Below are 12284 nucleotides of genomic sequence, written 5' to 3'. Positions count from 1 at the left end.
TGCCAATGGAGGCAACAATAATGATAATGTTACCAATAACAAGCCTCCAAACAATGATTAGAATTTTAAAAATGCATTATCTCAGTGGATGGATTCCTACAACAAGCCCGGATTCTAGCTAGGCAGGGCAGCTCCTATTATTTTTGTTTTATGGATGTGGAAATGGGTCTCAGAGTCGCAGAGGGGTTAAGAGTTTTGCCCAAGGTCACGTAGTTAGTAAAATAGCAGAGCTGGGACTCCAACCAAGGCCTCCTGACTCCCAGGCCAGTGCTTTGTCCAGCACATAATGTCGACTTAATGGATGTTATTACAGGAACGCAATGCTACTCCTTGACACTAAGAAACAGCAGCCTAATATACAGACTTCTGTGTTAGACTTTAATAGCTTGTGTATGTTTAAGCTTTGGGAATATCATACATGCAGATGATACACATGTATATACATATACATATATAAGTCCAGATACACGCAGGTATATATGTGTGTAAATATGTAGTACATGGAACATAATAGATGATTACCAAATTTGGATCGATTACAATAAACACACACAAACATCTATGATGGATACATGTGCACATATGTAATAACCATGGATCGAGCCCACCTTAGCTCACCTAACAGGAGGAGGATATCCTTACTTTTCAGATCTGCCAAACTCATTCCTCTCCTCATGTATTGGTGTTGAAATATCCCTTCCCTTCCCTTCTACCTTTTAAAATGGGAACTGTACTTAAGGACCCAGTTAAGTCTCACCTCGTCCATAAAATGGATGTCAGTCAGTCCTGTCTACTCTTCATGACCCCATTTGATGACAAGGATGCTGGAGTGGTCTTTCCTTCTCCAGCTCATTTTACAGAGGAGGAAGCTGAGGCAGATAGGGTTAAGTGACTTGCCCAGGATCACACAGCTAGTAAGTGTCTGAGGTTGGATTTAAACTTTAGTTCTCCTGACTCCGGCGTCAGTGCTCTATCCACTGCACCACCTAGCTTTCCCTCAGAAACATGTGTATGTTAGTCTCTGTTTCCTTCCTCCTCCCTTTTCTCTTCCTCCTCTTTCTTTTCCTCCTTTTCTCTCTATCTCCCTTCTTCTCTATCTTTCCTTCATGATGTGATGAGATTCCAGGATTTGCTTTGGGAGGTCGCTCACTAAAGTTTCAACCATGGCTACTGCTGAGATTTACTGACTTATTAAGAGGAATCTGCTCTGCCTTTAGTTCTATTGGGCTAACACGAACAGTATCTGGATAATATTGAGAAAATATACTTTTTCATCTTTGCTTCTTAGACCCTTGTTTTGGTCAGTGTTATTTGAACAAATAATCATTTCTGGACCTTAGGATTAGCTCATTCATTTATTCAGTAATTGAAGAATTACTACTCTCATAGCTCTGTTCTAAAAAAAAAAGCAAGTCCAGGGAGCGGTCACTTAGGTTCAGGACTTCATGATCTATGCAGGAAGACAGGAAATATACATATGAAGCATGTAATGCTGTAAGGCAGTATATGGTAGGTGCCAAAATAAATAGCAAATAATTGCCAAATGAGCTCAGAGAAAGGAAATATCATTGTGGACTAAAGTAGTCAGGGAGGGTTTTATGGATGAGGTGAGACTTAACTGGGTCCTTAAGTACAGTTCCCATTTTGAAAGGTAGAAGGGAAGGGAAGGGATATTTCAACACAAATATATGTGGAGAGGAATGAGTCTGGCAGGTCTGAAAAGTAAGGACGTCCTCCTCCTGTTGGGTGAGCTAAGGTGGCTCAATAGCAGCGTAAGGCATGGCATTAACCATCAGAGGCCCTCTGTTTGCACTTCCCAAACACAGGAGATACACACACGAGGGAGTGCTTGAGATACTCTGGCTACTTCAGGATCACCTCAGTCTTATCTCCCTATATTCACTCCTCCAGTTCCAATCAGACACCGTTCTTCCTCCCTCCCCTACAGCCTAAGGGCAATTTGTGTCTGTCTTCTCCATCAACTGCGTACCAACCCTTTCCTTGCACCCTTGACTCAATATGGAAATGCCAGTGAAATGGACTCCACTTTTTTCCATCAGAAGGAAGAGTTGTGAGTTGTGGGTAGCATCACCTGGTACCCTGGCTGCTTAGCATCCCAATCTTTTGACTTAAATCTCAGAAGATTCTTTATGGACTAGTAGTCAGGGAGGGGTTCATGGATGAGACTTAATTGGGTTCTTTTGGGGGGAAATTTTGTTTTTATTCCATTCACAAAATATGCAAAATCTGGCTAGAGGATTATGGGTAGACAGCTCTATCTCTTGTTATAATCCAGAAGAAAATGGAATTTACACTTGCATCAGTACCATTTAAGAAGGGTTTCCCAACATTTTTTAAAAAAGATAAAGCTACATGAAGTTTTGCAAGAGTGAATATTGAAAATTATCTGTGGATATGTTTTGAAAATAAAAAACTATAATAATAAAAAAAAGAATCCAGTTCTGAAGTCAGGAAGACCTGAGTTCAAATCTGACCTCTGATGCAACACTTCCTAGCTATGACCTTGGGCAAGTCACTTAACCCCAATTGCCTCAGCAAAAAAAAAAAAATTAAAAAGGGAAAAAAGACAAAGTTTGTCAAGCTCTTTCAAGGCCTGAGAAGCAGATCTATATTCCTTTTAAAAGCCGCCCCTCGAAGCAAGGAGGACTCCCTTGGTGTTGGAGGCAGGTTGGAACAGGCAACCCAAGATTTTAGAGCTAATGGCCTTTCACCTGATTTTGTACTCAGTAACTGAGCCCAGTGGGGTTGGTCCCCTTCCCAGCTCAAAGCAGATTACAATTCTTCCTTTGATTTCTCTTCCTTTGTTGGCATGAGATAGTCTCAAGTTACCTGAACTATATCAAAAAGCACATCTTTCAAATGGCCCTGTGGTTCATGCCATCTGGAGTACAATTCATATTTTAACAGGTGGAAAGGAAGGAAAGTAGAACATAAGGCTGGAGAGGTGGGATAGGATGTGGGGAGTATGGAGTAATACGTAACGAATGCTAAAGTAATGACTTTGGAGTTTATTCTATAGATGATGGGGAGACACTGAAAGGTTTTTGAGGAAAATGGCATTTTGGTACAGGAACCAGTAAGGCCGAGGCTCTGGGAGCCAGCGATTCTCACCAGTCTCTGTTCTCCTTGTTTACCCTGGGTCCACTCTTCTGGACTTGTCTGTCTCTTCAATATGGAATCTAAGCTCTCCAAGTGCTTTTTTTATCACCACCTCAGATTTGGGAGGAAACAATTCTATTTTAGTTCTGCTCTAAACTTCTTCCTTGGAAGAGAAGTAGGTGCTCTGAAAGGGGCAGGTTGATTCTCATAGCTCAAGGGAATGTTAAGTAATAAAGAATAACAGAACGATTATAATCAGTTGAGAGGCAAGCATGATTAGCATGTTTATATTCGCTCCTTCCCTCGGTCTTTCCCCTGCTCTTCATCCAGAGTTTATTGGGTCGATGAGAAGAGCTAATCTGTCATAGCTGATCATCACAATCTCCCTGCTGCTAGGTACAGGGTTCCTCTGGTTTTGTTCACTTCACTCAGCATCTCTTCCCAGGCTTTTCAGAAATCATCCTGCTCATCTCTTATATTCCATTCCATTCACGCCATTCCCCAATTCATGGGCATCCACTGTTTCCAGTTCCTTGCTACCGCAATTGCTGCTACAAACATTTTTGCACACGTGGAACCTTTCCCCCTTTTAATAATCTCTTTGGGGTACAGACCCAGTAGAGACACTGCTGGATCAAAGGGTACGCACAGTTTATAGCTCTTTGGGCTACAGACAGCAGAGTTGCTGATTTGCCATTTCATTTTTCACCTCCATTGAATACAGACTGATCAAGGCCAAGGCCTATAATCTCGTTTGGTGACCATTTCACTTCTGCCTGGGAAACTTCCTCTGTATCACCATCACAACTGCTCGGATAGCTGTTCCCCTGTTCTTAGAGTGCCTGGGAAGAGGAATACTCCCTTCTTTCCAAGATACCACAAACAATAGCAGAGGAAATAAACCACCAACGGGCAGCAGCCCCATCCCAGATACAGCCTCGCTGAGGAGGCCATGAAATCATGGTTTGTACCTGGATTTGGGGAAGAATACTCCAAAGCTCTGTAGCTCAGAGAATTATCCTTCAAGGCCAGAAGGAAGAACAAACCAAAGGGCCAGGAAATGTCAAAGAGATGGAGGGAATTTGTGTTCAGCATCCAGTTAAAAGTTTGGATCCCTTAGTCAAGAATGCCCATCTGAGCTGCAGAATTAGGGGATAGGAGAAGGGCCCCTCCATCACGTCTGACCTGAAACTGACCCTCTTCCAGCTTCCTCGAACTTGTGATGGGGACGTCCATGGAGCCGTGCTTCAAAGTGGGGAAGGGGGTGGTAGAATGCAGCGTTTACAACATGATAAAAATAGTGTCTTAGGAAGATAAGCCTGGAAATGATGAATCGCAATGAAGAAAGATGGCAAGGAACCCATGGGAAAGTTATTGCTCCAGTTCAGGTGTGAAGTGATGAGAGCCTGAGCCGAAGCAGTAGCAGTGGGAATAAAGAGAGAAAACTTTCTCTCTCTCTCTTTTTTTTTGCAGGAGGAATTAAACAATATAATATCTTTCTCCTAAGCTAATAATTACATGATCATTATTCCTCATCCTGCAGAGAGCAAAGCATGCTTTCTGTAAATAGGCTTGTAAGATTGTAAGGATTTTCCTGGGGCTTTGGAAGCACCAGAGCCTCCCACTGTGGCGAAGGGTTACTTGCCTGGAGGGGGGAAGAAAGAGGGGGCTGGAGTCCCCTTCCTTCCTTCTCCCTCCCACCGCCCTCAGAATCTTGTTTATTTGCTAACCCTGAGAGTCCGGGGTTCAGAAAATTTACCAAGTGTCCAACTCTCTGTGATCTTCATTTGGAATTTTCTTGGCAAAGATACTGGGTGATTTGCCATTTCCTCCTCCAGCTCATTTTACAGAGGAGGAAATTGAGGCAAACTGGGTTAAGTGACTTTTCTAGGGTCACACAGATAGCATCTGAGACCTTGTAAATCCAGGGCTGATGCTCTATCCATCGTGTAACCTAGCTGTCCCTACCACGGATTTACTAGCTAATTAAAAGATTTAGGATTAGGTAGGTGGCCCCAGAGGATAATAATAATGATAATAATAATAATAATTAGCTTGCATATAATATTTTTGTGCCAGACACTGTACTAAGTTCTCTACAATTACTATCTCATTCGATCCTCACAACAACCCTGTGATGGGGTTATTATTATTAATGCCATTTTGCAGGTGATGCAACTGAGGCAGACAGAAGTGACTTGAGGGGATCACACAAGTAATACGTGTCTGTGGCTGCATTTGAATTCGGACTTCAGTCCCCATGCACTGTTACCCAGCTGCTTCATACACAAAGTGCTTGCCCACAATCAGCCTGAGATGCTAAGGGGGGAGGGGGCACCTGCATGTACCTGACACTTGACACCATAGGAGTGGGTGATGTAACTAAGACTGACCCTGCTGCTGCCCACTGCCCAAAGGTCAGTTGTATCATATTTCACCCTTCCCCCGGACTCTCTGGTACTCCAGGGTATTCAGGATATGCAGGTTCTCTGTCCCTGGTGTTCACTCACCATGAGGATCCCCTGAACCTCAGCTCCATTTAACAATCAGATTAGCTTTTACAAAGATAATGGATCTACAAACATGCTCTATGGCAGGCTAAGTGGGGGGGGGGAGATGGAACATGACCCCTGCCTCCCACTCCCTCAGTCTTGGAGGAGGGGAAGGGGATTAGGTTCTCAGTTTAACTCAGTCTTTCCAGAGCCCATAATTCTAGCTGGAAGCCCTTGGCTCAAGTCCCAGCCCCCCTGACTTCTCAGGGCTTGTTTGCTGAGCTTTCTTTTGGAATCCTAGCTCTGAGATCACCACATATCCAGATCTGGTGGGGATCACCACCTCTATGTAGGAACTAAGGACAAAAAAAGAGAAATAGAGACCCCCATTTCTCAGAGCCATGGGATGAAGGAGAGCAGGGAAGGGAGCTTTTCCCCCTCACTGAGGACTAATTAACCTCCAGCCTCTCTGGAGGCTGAGCTGGAAAGTGAGCGCAGGAAACAGAGGGCGGCTGTCCCACCTTGGCAGTGTTAAAGATGCAGCGGATGAAGGAGATGGTTCCACCCAAGTGGCAGGAGAGTACAGGATGTCCTTTCCCAGTAGCCGGGTCAGCCAGTCAATATTTACTAAATTTACTAAATGATTACTATGTTCCAGGCACTGGGCTGAGCAGTGGGGCGACAATTACAAAAAAGAAAAATGCCCCCTGCCCTCCAAGAGCTTGCAATCATCAGAGAAGACAACACTCAAAAGGAAGCTCAAAGGCAGGAAAACTTGCCTGAGACAGGACTGTCACAGACTAGGGGGGAAGAAGTTCCCGCTCTTGGGCATGATACAGAAATCTGCTTCCATTCCACTGGGATTTCTAAGGAGTTTAGAGAAGAGAAAATGTTTTGTGACATCCTCTGGTGGGGTTTGGGGGACGGGGAAGGACTAGGAGACCCATGGTCCAAAAAGGAGAGTTTGATGCAGAGAAAAGAGCCCTGGCTCTGGAAGCAAGGAATCTAGGTTTTAATCTCTTACTGTGTATGAACCTTTTTGAGAATTCACTTTATCTCCTCCGGCCTCAGTTTCCTCATCTGTAAAATGGGGAGGAGGGTTTGAATTTAATAACTTAGAGAGTTCCAATTCCAAATCTCTATAGGAAAACTTAGAACTGGAGATTTTTGGCAATGATGGTGAGCAGAAGGGAAGGAGATTATGGAGGTGGAAAGAATGGAAGACTGAGGAAAGAGAGAGGCAGAAAGAAAAAAGAGTGAGATCGATACATCAAGTTGAAAAGATGGGATTAGGGACTAAGCTTAAATCCTGCTATACAGTAAACACTTTGTAAATTCTTTTTGGGTGACTAACAAGTGGAGGGTTTAGCCTTGGCAAGAGTCATGGATCCTAGAAAGGATCCTTTAATTTCAAGACTATTGAATTTGTCACCCATTTTACAGATTAGGGAACTCATCCCAGAGAGGAACATAGTGGTATTCTGGAACAGGAGGGACTTTGAGATGTGGAAGAAAGAGAGAGGGGCAAAGAGGGCTCAAAGTTGTCCCAATTGATAAATGATCAAAAGATATGATCTATTCCCAAAGGGCTATAAATTCATGTATATCCTTTGACCTAACAAGATCACTACTAGGCATGAATCCCCCAAATTTTTTTTTTTAAAAGAAAAGAACCTATACAAAAATATTTATAACGGCTCTATTCTCAGGGCAAAAAAATCAGAAATTGAGGGGATGTCCATCAATTGGGGAATAACTATATAAATTGTGGTATGTGCTAATGGTGGAATATTATTGTTCTATGGGAAATGATGAGCAGGATGCTCTCAGAAAAAACCTGGGAAGTGCTCCATAACCTCAAGAAAAGTGAAATGTACTGTATACAAAGTAATAGCAATGTTGTGGGGTGATTAACTGTACATGACTTTGCTATTCTCAGGACAATGACTACTCTGAAGGACTTATGATGAAAAATCTTGTCCATACCCAGAGAAGGAACTGATAGTATCTGAATACAGATTGAAATGTTTTCCCTCTCCCTCCATCCTTCCTCACTTATTCATTCCTTACCTTCCTTTATTTTTCTTGAGGGGTTGGGTGTTTTTGGTTGTTTGTCTGTCTGTTTGGTTAGGGTGGGAGATCTATGTTTCTTTTTTTTTAAATTAAAGCTTTCCATTTTCAAAATATACACATGGACAATTTTCAGCACCCATCCATACAAAACCTTGTGCTTTAATTTTTCCCTCCCCTCCCTTCATCTCTTCCTCCCCCCCCCCCCCCACGGCAAGCTATCCAATATATGTTAAACATGTGTGATTCTTCTATACATATTTCTACAATTATGCTGCATAAGAAAAATCAGATCAAAAAGAAAAAAAAAGAGAGAGAAAACAACATTGTTCCCCAGGCATAGAATTCTTTCCCTCTTCCTCTCTGCCCCCTGGTTTCCCCTGGCTTTTCTTCAAATCTCACCTTCTACAGGAAGCCTTCCTTCTATTGATCATTTCCAATTTATCCTGTATATAGCTTGCTTGTGCATAATTATTTGCATTTTGTCTCTCCTTTAAATGTGAACTCCTTCAAATAAGGGACTTGCCTTTTACTTTTACTTTTCTTTGTATCTTAGTATTTTGTCATATAGTAGGCATGTAGTATGTCAAATATAAGTATTTTACTGGCAGGTCCTACTCCATGCCCTTTTTCCTACCGGTCTAGGCCCTTGCTTTGATTTAATCTCTATTCTGAATATTGGTATTATGTCCCATATCTGTGTCCACTACTTGTGTTCCCCAGGATAAAAACAAAAGAGCTCTAGGTGAGTCAATGTGGGTAGAAGAGAAGGCATGATTTCCCATAAACATCTGTGTCTGACCAGCCTTCTCAGAAACTAGAGGGAAGGACCATTGGCCTTTTCTAGATAAAAATGGGTCAACTGTTTCTGTTGGAAACTTCCCAACTCAAGTAATGTGAATTTACACCTTTTTCTTCACAACCTAAAAAAAGCCACTATTATCTATCTAGAACCAGTTGACAGTACAGTGAGGGAATCAGAATAACTTGAATTTAAATCCAGTCTTGGATACTTGCTAGTTGTGTGATCTTGAGCAAGTCACTTAACCTCTGTTTACCTCAGTTTCCTCAACTGCAAAATGGAGATAACAGCATCTCTCTCACTGAAGTGTAATGATCAAGTGAGATAATATTTGCAAAGGCATTTAGTATAGTGAAAACAGTGGGTAGTATATAAATGCTTATTTCCTTCCCCTTGCTGACCATAGCTTGCCTTCTGAAGCTAAGCAGAACAAATCTAACTTTCCTCTGTGATAGCCCTTCAAATGCTTGAAGGCTGAATTATTTCCGTGGATGAACAGAGGAGGATTCCTGCAGGAGATAAGACTATGTTATCTGGTTTCTTGGGTAGGCTTTGGGGCAAGGAGATATATGTGGAAGGCCCTCCCACTCCCATTTCTGTCCAAGACATAGGTTCATAGTTTGTCTGTTTCAGCATACAAATCTCAGGGCTCGGGGAAGTCCTCTTGGAAAGGGAATAGTGTCTGGACCCTACGGTAATAAAGATGTAAGATCCCTCCATGTGGAATAGTTGGAATTAAAATTCATAATGAAGAAGTCTGTTGAATGAGCAAATTCATGTGACAATCACAGAACTAAGGAATTTCACCTGGGCAACCCAACCTACACCTGGGCAGGAATCCTCTACCACATCCCTGACAAATTCTCCCTGAGCCTCTGAGTAGAAGCTTCCACTGAGGGGCACCCCACTGTTTCATAAAGTAACTCACACCACTTTGCAATAGCTCTGATCATCCCCAGAGGTTTCTTTACACAGAAATGAAATCTATCTCTTTGACATTTCCACCCATTTTTCATAGTTCTGCTCTCTGGGGCCAAGGAGAATAACCCTTATAATCTCCTCCATGTGTTAGCCCTCCAAATACTTTAAGATAGTTCTCATGTTCCCCTCCCTGACAAATTCTCTTCTCCATGATATATACACTCACTCTTTTAATCACTCTTGTATACCATGATCTTAACCCCTTTCATTATCCTGGTCAACCATGGTACATTTCTTGATAATCCTTTCTGGAATGGAATTATTAAAAATAAACTATTACAAATGTGGTCTGAACAAGGTGTTCTGGTCATGATGCATCTCTTAAAACAAACTAAATTAATGGGATCCTTTTTGTCTGCTGTATCTCATTGTAGATTCATTTTGAGCTTGTCTCATTTTGAGACAACCAGATCGTTTTCTCACAAATTGTGATCTAGCCATGCTTTCTTCACTCTGTACTTAGGAAGCTTATTTTTAAGTATTTTATTTTCCCAAATATATGTAAAGATAGTTTTCAATATTCATTTTTCTAAGACTTTGTGTTCCAAGTTTTTCTCCCTCCATTCCTTATCTCCTCCCTTTCCAAGATAGCAAGCAATCTGATATAGGCTAAATATGTGCAGTCCTTTAAAACATATTTCCATATCTGTCATGTTGTGCAAGAAAAATCAGTTCTAAAGTAAAAAATCATGCGAAAGAAAAAACAAACAAAAAAAACAGGTGAAAATACAATGTTTCAGTTAGAATTTTCCAACCCAAGTCTATTGGAATTGTTTTGAATCGCTGCATTATTGAGAAGGACCAAATCCATCACAGTTGATCATTGCATGAACTTTTTGTTACTGTGTAAAATGTTCTCCCGGTTCTGCATGGAACTGATTTTTTTGACTTAAATGTATGATTTTGTTTATTCATAATAAATTTCATTTTATGAGATTTAAATGAATGTTCTTGCTTATTGACATCATTTTGGAGACTTATTCGAATTGTCTTTTCCATTTTCATGTCATCTACGAATATGACAAGCATGCTATCATTCAAATCATGAATAAAAATGATGAGTAACATGGGGGCCAGGGAAGATCTCTTTCCAAGTCAACTTTGCCTCACTGATGGCTACTACTTGGATCCACTCGTTCTATCAGTTCCAAATCCTCCTGATTGTGATTTAATCCATATACAGGGAGCCCCACAAGCATTTAGTGCAGTTAATTTCTAATCTGAATGTCCCACAAAATGTAGTTCAGTTTTAAGTTTAAACTGCCCTTCCTTTAGTGAAGGCTTCCTTCACTATTAGTATAGATATTCATAGAATATGACCATATCTACCAAATTCTATGCACCTATAGGTGTGCAATCTAGCTATTCACTCAATCAATAGGCATTTATTAAATGTCTACTGTGTTTCAGGCTAAGGATGCAAATGAAAAGAATGAAACATTCCCTGTTCTTAGAGTTAGTTTGACATCATCTGATCTTAATGAAGTGGAACTCACATTTTGGAGTTACTGCTTCTCTTTTTAAATATCTACAACTCATCCCTTTAATAATACATCATGGAATTTTGCTAGAAATCAAAGCCAACTCACTGGCCTATAGTTTACTGATTCTCTCTCCTCCCCTTTCCTCTTTTTCCCTCCTTTCCCCCGCTCCCCTCCCTTTTCTTTTCTCCTCCCCTCCTCTTCTCTTCTCTTCCTTCTCTCCTCTTCTCTTCTTTATCTCTCTTTTTCTCCCTTTTTCTCCATCTCTCTCTCTCTCTCTCTCTCTCTCTCTCTCTCTCTCTCTCTCTCTCTCTCTCTCTCTCTCTCTCTCTGTACATTTGTCTTTTTCCAGTCTTCTGGGACCTCTCCCTTTCTCTTTGATCTTTGTGAGCTCAGCAATTCCACCTGTCAGTCCTTTAAATATCCAAGGATGTGTTATATCTGAGCTGACCACTTGAACTTCTCGAGAGTAGCTAGGATGCTCCCTTACCACCTCCTTGTTTATCCTGAATTTCATCGTTCTATCAACCACTTGTATTATATTCGTGGGATTCAAAGGTCATTCTAATGGCAGAGAAAATAGAAGCAAAATATGAGTTGAATGGTACTCTCTTCTTACTATCATCTGTTATTATTGTCTCCCCGATCCTTCATTTTTAAATTGGCCTTAGCATTTGTCACCAGACTTAGATCTTTCTGAATTTTAATATTTCTGACACATTTTATAGGACTAAGCCTTTCTTTTGTATTCATTCTCCATTTGTTATCCTTCTTATCATATTCTATGTCTTTTAAACATCTGAGTTGTTTGATGATTTCTCATGGGGGACCATCACTGTCTTCAGAGTATTTCTTATTTTCTTTCTCATCAGCTATTTCTGTTTGTATTTAAAGAATTGTATTCTTGAAAGTGTCTCATCTCTCTTGGGCCACATTACTTTATAGAGCTTTAGGTCATGGGATATGTTCCTTGTTGTTTCTCTGCACCTTATGAAATAAGCAATTCCCCTATCTAGGGTTTTGTGCCATACTAGACTTGGCTTTCTTTTCCATACTGAATTCGAAGATGGAGTGGTCCTATCCTCCAAGCTTTCATTACTTCCACTTTAACAACTGGTTCATCCTAAGTAAGAATCACATCTAGAAGAGCAGTTTCTTCCTTATGTTTTCTTGGGGCTTCTAGCAGAGTCATAACTAAGGCAGAGCAGCTGGAGTTCAGCCCCAAGTGCTCATCTGTTAGGCAGGGAGGGAACTGCTTTCTCCTTAGGTTATTCTTCCATTGTCTCCGCCCTATGCCTCACGTGTGAGAAGGTAAGGGAGTCAGGTTGTTCATAGCAA

The 12284-nt window shown here is 41.3% G+C and overlaps 2 long non-coding RNA genes across 2 annotated transcripts in view; one reads left to right on the top strand and one right to left on the bottom strand.

The window, feature by feature from the left end:
* The window catches only part of LOC141553778 (uncharacterized), a 46446-nt gene that overhangs the window by 7075 nt on the left and 27087 nt on the right, over positions 1-12284 (bottom strand). The gene's annotated exons all lie outside the window — the stretch shown is intronic.
* The window catches only part of LOC141553777 (uncharacterized), a 45464-nt gene that overhangs the window by 14620 nt on the left and 18560 nt on the right, over positions 1-12284 (top strand). The gene's annotated exons all lie outside the window — the stretch shown is intronic.

The sequence above is a fragment of the Sminthopsis crassicaudata genome, chromosome 2 (genome assembly GCF_048593235.1).
Source record: "Sminthopsis crassicaudata isolate SCR6 chromosome 2, ASM4859323v1, whole genome shotgun sequence".
Lineage (NCBI taxonomy): Eukaryota > Metazoa > Chordata > Mammalia > Dasyuromorphia > Dasyuridae > Sminthopsis > Sminthopsis crassicaudata.
This window is presented reverse-complemented; position numbering and strand designations above follow the sequence as displayed.